Source organism: Oryctolagus cuniculus, chromosome 12, assembly GCF_964237555.1.
Source record: "Oryctolagus cuniculus chromosome 12, mOryCun1.1, whole genome shotgun sequence".
Classification (NCBI taxonomy): domain Eukaryota; kingdom Metazoa; phylum Chordata; class Mammalia; order Lagomorpha; family Leporidae; genus Oryctolagus; species Oryctolagus cuniculus.
In genome coordinates, this window is record NC_091443.1 from 12703871 (window position 1) to 12716558 (window position 12688).

The window sequence follows — 12688 nt, forward strand, 5'->3', positions numbered from 1 at the left end:
TTCCAGGTACTCAGGGAAATGCAGATGGTTTGCAAAGCATATTTTGGACAACAGGAGACAGAAAGATACACAAGAATACGTATCACTCCATCACACAATATTATCAAGAATGTAATTCTTGGGGCTGGCATTTTGGTGTAGCAAGTTAAGCTGCTGCCTGCACTGTTGGCATCCCATAAGTGCTGGTATGAGTCCTGGCTGCTCTACTTCTGATCCAGCTTCCTGCTAATGAGCCTGGGAAAAGCAAAGGAAGATGGCACAAATACTTGGGCCCTATACCCATGTGGGAGACCCGGAAGAAGCTCCTGACTCCTGGCTTTGTCCTGGACCAGCCCAGTTGTGTCCATTTGGGGAGTGAACCAGCAGTAAAAGATACAAGATAGACCAGTGGATTTCAGGAGTGCAAAATGTTAATTGATATGGTCTCAGATTCTTTATTCCAAGTGACCTTTAAGTAGCTATCACTTTTCAAGTTTGGTGTGATATCAGAGAAAAATATTTTATAATTATTTGGGCAGAAAACTAAAATTCTCCTTTGTTTTCGAACCATATATCTGTATGAGGCTGGATTAGCTTTCTGTTCGTTAACTAAAACAATAGAAATAATGTAGAAACAGACAGGAGAATCCAATCTGGAGCAGGCGTTTGATACAGTAGTTAAAGACTCTGCTTGGGACACCTGCGTTGTATATCAGAGTGCGTGGGTTTCAGTTCCAGTCCCTCTCCCAATTCCAGCTTCCGGCTAATGTTCACCCTGAGAGCCAATAGGTGATGGCTCAAGTACTTGGATCTCTGCCAATCATATGAGAGACCTAGATTGAGTTCCTGACTCCAAGCTTTGGCCTTGCTATTGTGGGCATTTGGGGAGTGAACCAGCATATGGGAGGCCTATCTATCTCTCTGTTTTCAAATGAGAGAGAGAGAGAGAAGAGAGAGAAGAGAGAGAAGAGAGAGAAGAGAGAGAAGAGAGAGAAGAGAGAGAGAGAGAGAGAGAGAGAGAGAGAGAGAGGAGAGAGGAGAGAGAAGAGAAGAGAAGAGAAAAGAGAAGGAGTCCAGGCTTTCTCTTAAGCCATTCATTTAAAAGATTTGCAAACATATAGTGTCACTCTTCCTACTACATTATTTTTTTTGTTTGGGGGAAATTTAGTTACTTTTTAAATGAACTGTGATATTCATGAATAATATGTTTATCATATTTTCAAATAAGCTTAAAGTAAATGTTTTCAAATTTTTCAGCTTTAAATTTTAATTTGTTAAGTATTAGCGGCTATAAATCACATAAAGAATGCTGTTTGTGATCCTCAATAAGTATTAGAGTATAAAGGGGTCCTGAAAACCCCAGTGCACTTGAGGGAACCCAATAAACACAATTAGCTGTTTTTCTTAAGTGACTGTCTCACTTTATCATTTTTCAAAAAATAATTTTCGAATTACAAAGTCTAATTAAATAATTTGTTAGTTGTTCTTCCAGTTAAAAATAGTGTTCCATGAAAAAAAAAATGGCTAGCTCAACAGTTGCATGGTGTTTTGTTTTGAGACCACCACCATAGGCAGCAGAACTACTTAGAGTATTAGAATGACTTGTATTCAAGGGCAGATAGTTTAGTCATTTGTACTGTGTCATCAGGAACCTTTCTAAGGAAAATTAGCAGGTGAACTAGACGTCATAGGGTGAGCGCTTACAACAGGGCCTTTCCTGTCAACCAGCATCAGAGGCATCACATAAGGGGAATCTAAAACTTGCAGTCCCTAAAGAAAAAGGGCTGGTCTCTGCTGCCGAGGAAATTTTCGAGTGGAAATGGTGTTTTAGCTGAAGTGCTTCTCAATCTGTATTCTAGACTTGGTCCTACACGTTGACTGGTTTCCTGCCCAGTGGGGCCCTAGGCCTGACCTCCAGACCAAAGGTAACAGATTGGCAGCCAGGCAGCAAGGAGGGTGCGAGGGGGTGTGTGATGGCTGACACTGTCTACCTGTCTGTCAGGCATGAAGCCCTGGAGAAGGGGGTTATGGGTACAAGCATCATCTGCAGAGGCAAGAGAGCAAAGCTGCCTCCAGCAGGGCTTCCACTGGGGACAGGCGACCCAGCCTTCTGCCCCTTGTCCTGCCTTGCCCTACTGGCCAGGAAGCTGTGAGGAAGCCCACAAGTGAGGGCCCACAGGGACCGGCTTCCCATCACCACTCCTCGGACTCAGGGCCTTACGGGTCCTCTGTGCACGTTTGTTTTCAAACACACTAGAACTCTCCTACAGTTTGTTTTTCTTTTTTTTTTTTTTTTCATAATATGATTTTTTTTTGACAGAGTGGACAGTGAGAGAGAGAGACAGAGAGAAAGGTCTTCCTTTTGCCGTTGGTTCACCCTCCAGTGGCCGCTGTGGCTGGTGCGCTATGGCCGGCACACCACGCTGATCCTGATGGCAGGAGCCAGGTGCTTATCCTGGTCTCCCATGGGGTGCAGGGCCCAAGCACTTGGGCCATCCTCCACTGCACTCCCTGGCCACAGCAGAGAGCTGGCCTGGAAGAGGGGCAACCGGGACAGAATCCGGCGCCCTGACCGGGACTAGAACCCGTTGTGCCGGCGCCGCAAGGCGGAGGATTAGCCTAGTGAGCCGTGGCGCCGGCTCATAATATGATTTTATTTTTTTTTAACAGGCAGAGTGGATAGTGAGAGAGAGAGAGACAGAGAGAAAGGTCTTCCTTTTTGCTGTTGGTTTACCCTCCAATGGCCACCGCGGCCGGCACGCTGCGGCAGGCATATTGCGCTGATCCGAAGCCAGGAGCCAGGTGCTTCTCCTGGTCTCCCATGCGGGTGCAGGGCCCAAGCACTTGGGCCATCCTCCACTGCACTCCCGGGCCATATCAGGGAGCTGGCCTTGAAGAGGGGCAGCCGGGACAGAATCCGGTGCCCTGACTGGGACTAGAACCCAGTGTGCCAGCGCCACAAGGCGGAGGATTAGCCTACTGAGCCACGGCGCCGGCCTCATAATATGATTTTTAAATTATTACTCTTTACTATTATTTTATCTCTAAATTTACCTTTTAAGTTCAAAGAGAAAGTTCTAATGTAAACAAAATTGTGGGGACAGTCCACACCTTAAATAAGCCCTTCCCAATTCCCTTTTCAAGTGCTTTTAAGGATCCTGGAAATGCCTAAAACATCTTTGCTCTGGTGGTCCTAGAGAAGTTGTGAAGTCATTGCTGACATCCAAAGTCGCTGTGCAGACTAACATAACAACTGACCGGCCTGGATGCTCCACATCTGGGTCTTCAGGGGACAGAGTGACTGAAACAGGGCTGCCTTCTGATACCATTCCCTGGGTCATCTCTGAGGACAGGAAGACACAGAAACCAACTGTCCCCAACACAGAGGAAATTCAGATTTTAAAAACTGAGTGTAAACCAGTTCAATTTAAGGAATAATTGGGGGATAGCCTATGTAATACACATTAATTAGATAAGACTAGCTTAAATTTTGTCAATATTTGATTTTTTAAAAGAGATTTTATTTATTTATTTCAGAGATAGAGCTACAGACACAGAGAGGGAGAGACAGAGAGAAAAGTCTTCCAGCTGCTGGTTCACTGCCTAAATGGCCGCAATAGCCAGAGCTGAGCCAATCTGAAGCCAGGAGCCAGGAGCTTCTTCTAGGTCTCCATGCAGGTACAAGAGCCCAAGCACCTGGGCCTTCCTGTACTGTTTTTCCAGGACGTAAGCAGAGAGCTGGATCAGAAGAGGAGCAGCCAGGACAGAAACCAGTGCCCATATGTGATGCTGGCAGCATAGGCAGGGGCTTAGCCTACTATGCCCAATATTTGTGATTTTGACAAAACTTCTGGCCTCCTGTAACAGCTACAGCAGACCTAACCATTATTCTTCATCTATCTTTCTTCTGGGAAGGGTATGAACAAGAGGAAGGATTGAGAACTGGATGCATGGGGGCTGCCCTGTTTCCTCTATGTCATAGTGGTGGTGGCTAGAACCCACCCTCTGATTCAAAGCAGAAGACCACCCCAGAACAGCTTGCAGAGCTACTGGAATGCCAGAAGAGTGGGATGGCGAGAGGAGGTGGACAGTACAGGCATGCAATGCATGGCTCTTCACGCTCTATGCCTGCCCATATGAACTCAGCCTCACTATGGTATCACATTCACCCCCATACTCCGTCTTGGCTCTCTTCTACTAAGGAAGCAAATTTCATGGATCCTGAATCACCAGGCACTGTCCCAGATGCTGAATCGCTAAGGCTCTTAAATTAGAGCTCCCCCCAAAAATTAGTAGTGCAAGTTATTCTATTTTTTTTCTTTTATAAAATGAGGATGAAAAAAGATTGCTTAATGGAGACTAAGTTGTAGTTAAACAGGAATAAGAAGTTCTGGTGTTTATTGCACAAAAGAGTGACACAGATAGTGTTAATGTACTATATATTTTCCTAAAATACAGAATAGATAGCAAGAAGGATTTCAAATACTTTCTCTCTAAAGAAATGATAAATGAAGATGAAAACAGCACTATCCTCTTAGGGTTACTATAGCAATGAGAAGAGATCACATATGTGAAGGTCTCAGAGACAACTGGCAGAGAGAGATGACTCGATAGAGGTCTGGTCTCACTGCATCAGTCCCAGTATTGTGGCAATGGCTAATGTTCAGATGCAGTGGTCATGGCAACGTTTGCAATATTATTTCAAATAGCCTCAGGTATACTTACAAACACGAAACAGAAAAAGATGAGCAATGCAAAAAGGTCTTAGAATCCCTGGAACTGTAACCATGGGTACTCCTGACATTGAACAGTCAAAAATCTCAGCTCCAAGGCTCAAGAACACAGTTACCATACAATGCCAGTTCAGTTTCTAAGTGGTCCTGTGCATCATTTTAATCTGTGCAAAGTGTTACATATGGTAAACTGGATCTTAGTAAGGAAGCATTTTACAATAATTTTGTCAAATACTTTAAGCCTTTACAAGTTAAAGAAATAATATCCTATAAAAATAAGTGTGATGATGCAAATCAGCTTCCACAAATGAGGCTGACCTAACTGGTGATTCTGAGAACATGTGGGCAAGCACACGGGACTCCAACACAATGGCCAGATTCTCACTTGAACAGTTGCAATACTACACAATGTATGTGACTTGACACATTTTAATTGGACCCACAAAAATCAATGTTTGCATTTTTCTAAGAACCCTCAAATTCAGGTTTTTATTTATTTTCCCCCATAAACCTTTTATTTAAGGAACTCAAACTTCAAGCATTTCATAAGTACAACTTTAGGAACATGGTGATTCTTCCCACTGTACCCGCCCTTCTACCCACACTCTCACTCTTCTTTCTCCTACCTCTCCTATTCCCATTATTATTTTTTACTAAGATCTATTATTTACTAAGATCTACTGGGTAAATATGGACCTAGGGACTTAAATGGTCATGAGATTAAGAGAAAAGCTTAAACAACTACTTCAATATAGTGAATTATTCTTAAATAGATCTTGAAGTGTGAAAATAGGATAGTATTTCTGGATCCAGGAAAACATCAACATGTTCACCATATGAAATAAAAAGCAAGGAAACCAAATGAACAGGAAACAACTTCCTGCCAAGTATGTCATCACCTCTCTCTGAACAGGTGGCCAGGGATGGGGCTGCTTGTGAGGTTAGGGGACTCAGGCTGGCCTCACTATCCCGAGATATTCACCAGTCAGGCCTTTTGTATATGTAAAATTGGCATGTATTATCACATAATCTCTACAGAACTTTTCCTTCCTCGATGTTCTCATGACTGTGTTTCATAAGCATCTTATATCAGTACTAGATCTGTGTTCCGCACTCTGGTTATCTGGAAGTTTTCAAAGAAGAGTGCAGATAAATGTGGTTATTTACAAAGACCCCAAATTTCACTGAAATATAAAATAACAGACTCTAATAATATGAGGAAATCAACAACTCATTCACAGGAGGGGGGATTTTCTTGCTTTAGCTACAGACCCAAGCTAACCACCTCATAGACATCTCTACCTGAAAGAAGTATATGCTTTTCAATTTTAGCATGATTTCATCAGAAATCACCATATATCCACTCAAACCTGTACCCCAGCCAATATTTTCCATCTCAACAAACAAGTTTCAAAATTCTGACATAGCCTATGCTTCATACCAAATAATTTTGATGTAATTTGGTCTGGGATTCTGTCTTGACATTGAGATCTTTTAAAGCTGCCCTTTTTAAGAGTTGAGAATCACTGCTCTAGATAATTTAGATCCCCAAAACTAATATTTCCTCCTGTGGGTCTCCAATCTTTGATGCTCTCAACTGCTACAACCCTGTAATCAGAGCCAGGGGTAAGCAGGAGCTGTGCAAGGAAGCAGCTCTGACTCTCTAACTCTGAGGTTTCTGGCATTCCATGCTGTATTATAGTAGCTACCAGTTTTATCTACATATTAGAGTATCTTGTGTATATGTTAAATGGCACTGATTCTCAGGGATTCTGAATCAACAGGGTTGGAACCTACCGATGCATTTTGTGAAGGTCCCCAGATGATTATGTTGTGCAGAATAAAGTACCTCTAATTTAGTGGGTTGGAACCTATCCCAGAAAGAACTCCTAATTTCGGAGAGGTATTTAGTGGCCATGTAAGCTTAGGAATGCTTCCCAAGACTTCCAATCACTTGTCATACTACCTTGTACTTCTCCTTCAATGCTTGCTTCTCTAAGTGCCTACTCTAACGGACCATGGCTGGTCACACAGTCATGCTTTTACCAATTATATTAACACCTAGCCTGACTGTTCTTCTACTACACTCCATTTATTCTGCACTTGTGCCAAAGCATCTGAAAATTGCTGGAATAATTTAAACTTTGTCAACTGTACTCTAAACTTCACAACACTTCACAACACACTTCAACAAATAGGCTCCAAATACTGCCAAACTTTCTACCATCCTCACCCTCAAAAGACTACTAAGGGATATCATCCCCACAATTAAAAATATACAAGAATTACATATTAATCAAAACTTTTAAAAATTAAAATTGGAAAAAATATAAAAATTCTCCATCACTACTTGATGATGCTTTAATATTTCTCATTAGAAATCCTTACTGGACAGGATAGAAAATCTCTCATGAAAATGAAATCTTAAGGAGGAATCAAATGAAATTAAGCAACTAGTAGAACATGAAACTGTGACAGTGACGAGAAATCATAATGAAATGAAGAATTCAATAGATCAAATGACAAACACATTAGAGAGCCTTAAAAACAGAATGAGTGAAGCGGAAGAGAGAATATCAGACTTAGAAGACAGAGAACAGGAAAGGATACAGTCAAACCAAAGAAAAGAAGAGGAAATTAGAAATCTAAAAAAATATTGGCGGGAATCTACAGGATACTATTAAAAAAACCCAACATTCGAGTTCTAGGGGTTCCTGAAGGCATGGAGAGGGAGAAAGGATTAGAAGGCCTTTTTGGTGAGATACTAGCAGAAAATTTCCCAGGTTTGGAGAAGGACAGAGACATCCTAGTTCAGGAAGCTCATAGAACCTCTAATAAATATGACCAAAAGAGATCCTCACCACGACAAAAAATCTTCAATAAAAATCTCGCCAATAGAATACAACAACACATCAGAAAAATCATCCACCCAGACCAAGTGGGATTTATCCCTGGTATGCAGGGATGGTTCAATGTTCGCAAATCAATCAATGTGATACACCACATTAACAAACTGTAGAAGAAAAACCATATGATTATCTTAATAGATGCAGAGAAAGCATTTGATAAAATACAACACCCTTTCATGATAAAAACTCGAAGCAAATTGGGTAGAGAAGGAACATTCCTCAATATAATCAAAGCAATTTATGAAAAACCCATGGCCAGCATCCAATTGAATGGGGGGAAAGTTGGAAGCATTTCCTCTGAGATCTGGTACCAGACAGGGATACCCACTCTCACCACTGCTATTTAGCATAGTTCTGGAAGTTTTAGCCAGAGCCATCAGGCAAGAAAAACAAATTAAAGGGATATAAATTGGGAAGGGAGAAGTCAAACTATCCCTCTTTGCAGATGATATGATTCTTTATTTAGGAGATCCAAAGAACTCTACTAAGAGACTATTGGAACTCATAGAAGAGTTTGGCAAAGTAGCAGGATATAAAATCAATGCACAAAAATCAACAGCCTTTGTATACTCAGGCAATGCCACAGCTGAGAAAGAACTGCTAAGATCAATCCCATTCACAATAGCTATAAAAACAATCAAATACCTTGAAATAAACTTAACCCAGGACATTAAAGATCTCTACGATGAGAATTACAAAATCTTAAAGAAAGAAATAGAAGAGGATACCACAAAATGGAAAAATCTTCCATGCTCATGGATTGGAAGAATCAATATCATTAAAATGAATTTCCGGGATCCTGGTTTTGGCCTGGTCTTGCTCTGACTGTTGCAGATGTTTGAGGAGTAAACCAGTAGAAGAGAGATATTCATTGATTCATTCATATTCTCTCTCTCTCTTCCTTAAGTGAATTAAAAAAAAAAACAACTCTTTTTTGACAGGCAGAGTTAGACAGTGAGAGAGAGAGACAGAGAGAAAGGTCTTCCTTTCCATTGGTTCACCCCCCAAGTGGCTGCTACGGCCGGCGCTGCGCCGATCCCATGTGGGTGCAGGGCCAAGGACTTGGGCCATCCTCCACTGCCTTCCTGGGCCACAGCAGAGAGCTGGACTGGAAGAGGAGCAACTGGGACAGAACCAGTGTCCCAACCGGGACTAGAATCTGGGGTGCTGGTGCTGCAGGCATTGGATTAGCCAAGTGAGCCATGGCGCTGGCCTAAAAAAATTTTTTAAAGAATATCCAGAGCAACCTTAAAAAGGGAGAGGTTACTTTCTGACTGCAAAACTTTCCACAAATCTACGATAATTCATATAATATGGTATAGTTCTTATATTTATAGCCAATTGTTTTATATATTGTTTTATTGTTATATCAATTCCGTAAGGAAAGAAAAATCATTTAAATAAATAATGTCTGGTCAGCTGAGTATCTAGATGCAAAAGAATAAAGCTGTATCTCAACTGCATACAGTGCACAAAATTTAACACAAAATGTTTCACAGATCTCCTAAAAGTAAGAGCTAACACTAAGAAAACTCTTAGAAGAAAATGTAACAGTAAATATTTGTGATCTGGGTTTAGGCAATAGTTTTGTAGGTACAAGACCATAAGCTCACACACAAAAAACAAAAGCGGAGATAAACTGAACTGAACCAAAATTATAAATGGGATTCAGTGGCCATCACCAAGATTATGAAAAACCCAGAGAATGACCGATCTGGCTGAAAAGCCCATGAGAGTATTTCAGGCATGGAAAGCCAAGACACTCCAGCAAAACAAACAAACAAACAAACAAACAAAAAAACAACCCTAAATGAGGGATCTCTGTGAGTGAGATCCCAGTGGAGAGAACAGGTCTTTAAAGAAGGAGGTACCTTTCTCTGAAGGGAGGAGAGAACTTCCACTTTGACTATGACCTTGTCTAAACAAGATAAGAGTCGGAGAACTCAAAAGGCTTCCACAGCCTTGGAAACTCGTGACTGGAGCATAGGGAGATTACTGATGCCATAAACAGGAGTATCGATTTGTAAAGTCAACAACAGGAGTCACTGTGCACTTACTCCTCATGTAGGATCTCTGTCCTTAATGTGCTGTACATTGAGATTTGATGCTATAATGAGTACTCAGACAGTATATTTCACTTTGTGTTTCTCTGGGGGTGCAAACTGTTGAAAGCTTTACTTAATGTATACTAAACTGATCTTCTGTAAAAAAAAAAAAGAAATTATCAATTCCCAACTTGACTCTCACTGGGATTAAACATGACAATAGGTCTGATCTGATTTCATCATCATTTAAAAAATCATCTATTATTTTTCACTTTATGTTTCTGTGTGGGAGCAAACTGTTGAAATCTTTACTTAATGTATGCTAAACTGATCTTCTGTATATAAAGAGAATCGAAAATGAATTCTCATGTGAATGGAAGGGGAGAGGGAGTGGGAAAGGGGAGGGTTGTGGGTGGGAGGGACGTTATGGGGGGGAAGCCATTGTAATCCATAAGCCGTACTTTGGAAATTTATATTCATTAAATAAAAGTTAAAAAAAAGAAAAACCCAGAGAATGAGATTTAAAAAAAAAATGATATGTCTATAGTGGATTTAGACCCAGAATACAAAAATAACCCCTTAAACTCAATAGTATAAAGACAAATAATAATTCAAATAATAATAATTCAATCTTCCTTCAGACACAGGGAAATTTTTCAAAGAATATATACAAATAGTCAATAATCACATACAAGGATGCTGAACATCATTAGTCATACAGAAATCTAAATCAAAACTACAATCAGACACCACTTCACTCCCACTAGGATGGCTAAAATAAAAGATAGACAAAGTGCTGGCAAAGATGTGCAACTGTATCTTTATACACTGCTTGTGGGACTGTACAACAAACAACATAGCCTCTTTTTAAAATATCTTGGCAGTTCCTCAAAAAGTTATCATGTAACATTTCCATCTGACTCAAAAATCCCACTTTTAGTATACACCAGTGAGAAATGAAAGTACGTTTGTACATGAATTTTTATGGCCATCAACTGATGTGGTTTGGTGTGGTACATCCATATTATTCAGCAACAAAAAGGAATGTAATTCTGATAAATGCTACCACAGAGATGAACCTTGATAGTATTATTATTATTCTAGGTGAAAAACACAGTCACAAAAGAATATGTTGTATGATTACATTTGTATTATATGTTCTGAATGCAAAACTCTATGAAGACACAAAAGAGATGAATGGTTGCCTAGAACTGTTAAGAGAGGCAGTCAGGAGCTACTGCTAATGGGTATGGGTTTTTTACCTAAGGGTGAGGACCTGTTCTAAATTTCAGTTATGCTGATAGTTGCACATATATGTGAATATACTAAAACCAATGATTTGAATACTTTAAATGGGTGAATTCTATGGTATGCGAATTATATCTTAAAAATTATTTTTCTCAAAAACAGCAGTAAGAACCCAATGATGAGGAGCCAATTCTTCAGTGCTAGGAGTGGGGCTTTCACACATGGACTTAAAATTCTGAGGGAAGGGAACATTTCTTTCTGACCCAGAAGCTGTGGTCTCAGGGGTTTGGGGCAAATCTCACTGCACCTTTTTCTGCCTCTGTCCTTCAACCACCTGAGCACAGACACAGACAGTCACGGAGAGGGCAGTTGTGCAAGTCAGAGCAGGGAAACCAATGCCCTGACTGCCTGTCAGAGAACACTGAAAGGGGTCAAGAGACCCAGGGAGTATCAGGAAGACAGTGAAACAGTAGCTCAAACCATGACTCCATAAAGTCATGTATGACCTTCCAACTCACCTCCGAGCTATACATGCATTGATCTAATCTTAAACAGTACAGCAAAAGCTTTGATAACAGAGTGACGGGACTAACCATGATCTGGCTGTCAGACAGGCTGATGAGTGGTACATAAGCTGGAAAGAGAACTTTACTTAATGTATGCTAAACAGATCTTCTGTATATAAAGAGAATCGAAAATGAATCTCGATGTGAATGGAAGGGGAGAGGGAGTGGGAAAGGGGAGGGTTGCGGGTGGGAGGGACGTTATGGGGGGGAAGCCATGGTAATCCATAAGCTGTACTTTGCAAATTTATATTCATTAAATAAAAGTTAAAAAAATAAAAAAATTAAAAATATTTAAAAAAAGAGAACTGAGTTGACACCCACACCAATTCCCAAGATGGACCAGAATGTGAAGCCTGAACTTAACAGGATGGATTGCACAATAAACAGATAAAAAGCAACAGTCAGAATTAAATAAGCTGGTATCCAAGATGGCTGAATAGGGTATAGCCACACCAACTTTTAAACTGCTCTGGAATATTAAAAGCACAAAGTAAGGACGACACTTCCAGGGGTCTGACTGATGGACATTCTCAGCGAAGAAGAAGAGGAAAAAAAAAAAAACCACCACCACCAATGAAGACTCCACAGGACAAGAGGAGAGAAGGCAGAAACACTGCTGCAGTCAGCTGCTGGCTGGGAGCCACCATCTTACCAGCCCAAGGTAGGAGAGACTGCTGCACACCCCGCTGCTCACAGTTTTTGCTGAGAGGGAATTCCACAGTCACCCACTGACTTATACTTCAGCCTGAAGAGCTGACTGGCGTCTGAGCGACTGCCAGGCTTGGAACAGGGAAACTGCTGCTCTCCTTTCCTCCCCTCACTACCTGCACAGACCTCCACACTAAGCAGTGAAAAGCCACACAGCGTGCCTCTATTCACTCCTGCCAGCTTCGCAGTCAGTCAGCGCAACATGCAGGACAAAGGAGAGATTCCCTGCATCCTGAAACTGTGGGAGTTTGTGGGCATGACCTCCAGAGCTATGCTCACACACCCTATGTGAGGGAGGGGATTCACCCAAGCTGCTGGGGGCTAAAACCAGAGCAGCCCATAAAAAAACCTGCTTCCCAGATCGTCTGCACCCTGGGACTGTGGGAGCCTTGCATGCTATGACTGTGGGAATTCTATGACTGCACAATAGGGCACAGGGTGTAGCTGGGTCTTTGGGCAGTCACTGCTTCAGAGTTCCCTAACTTCCTAGAGTGGGTCAT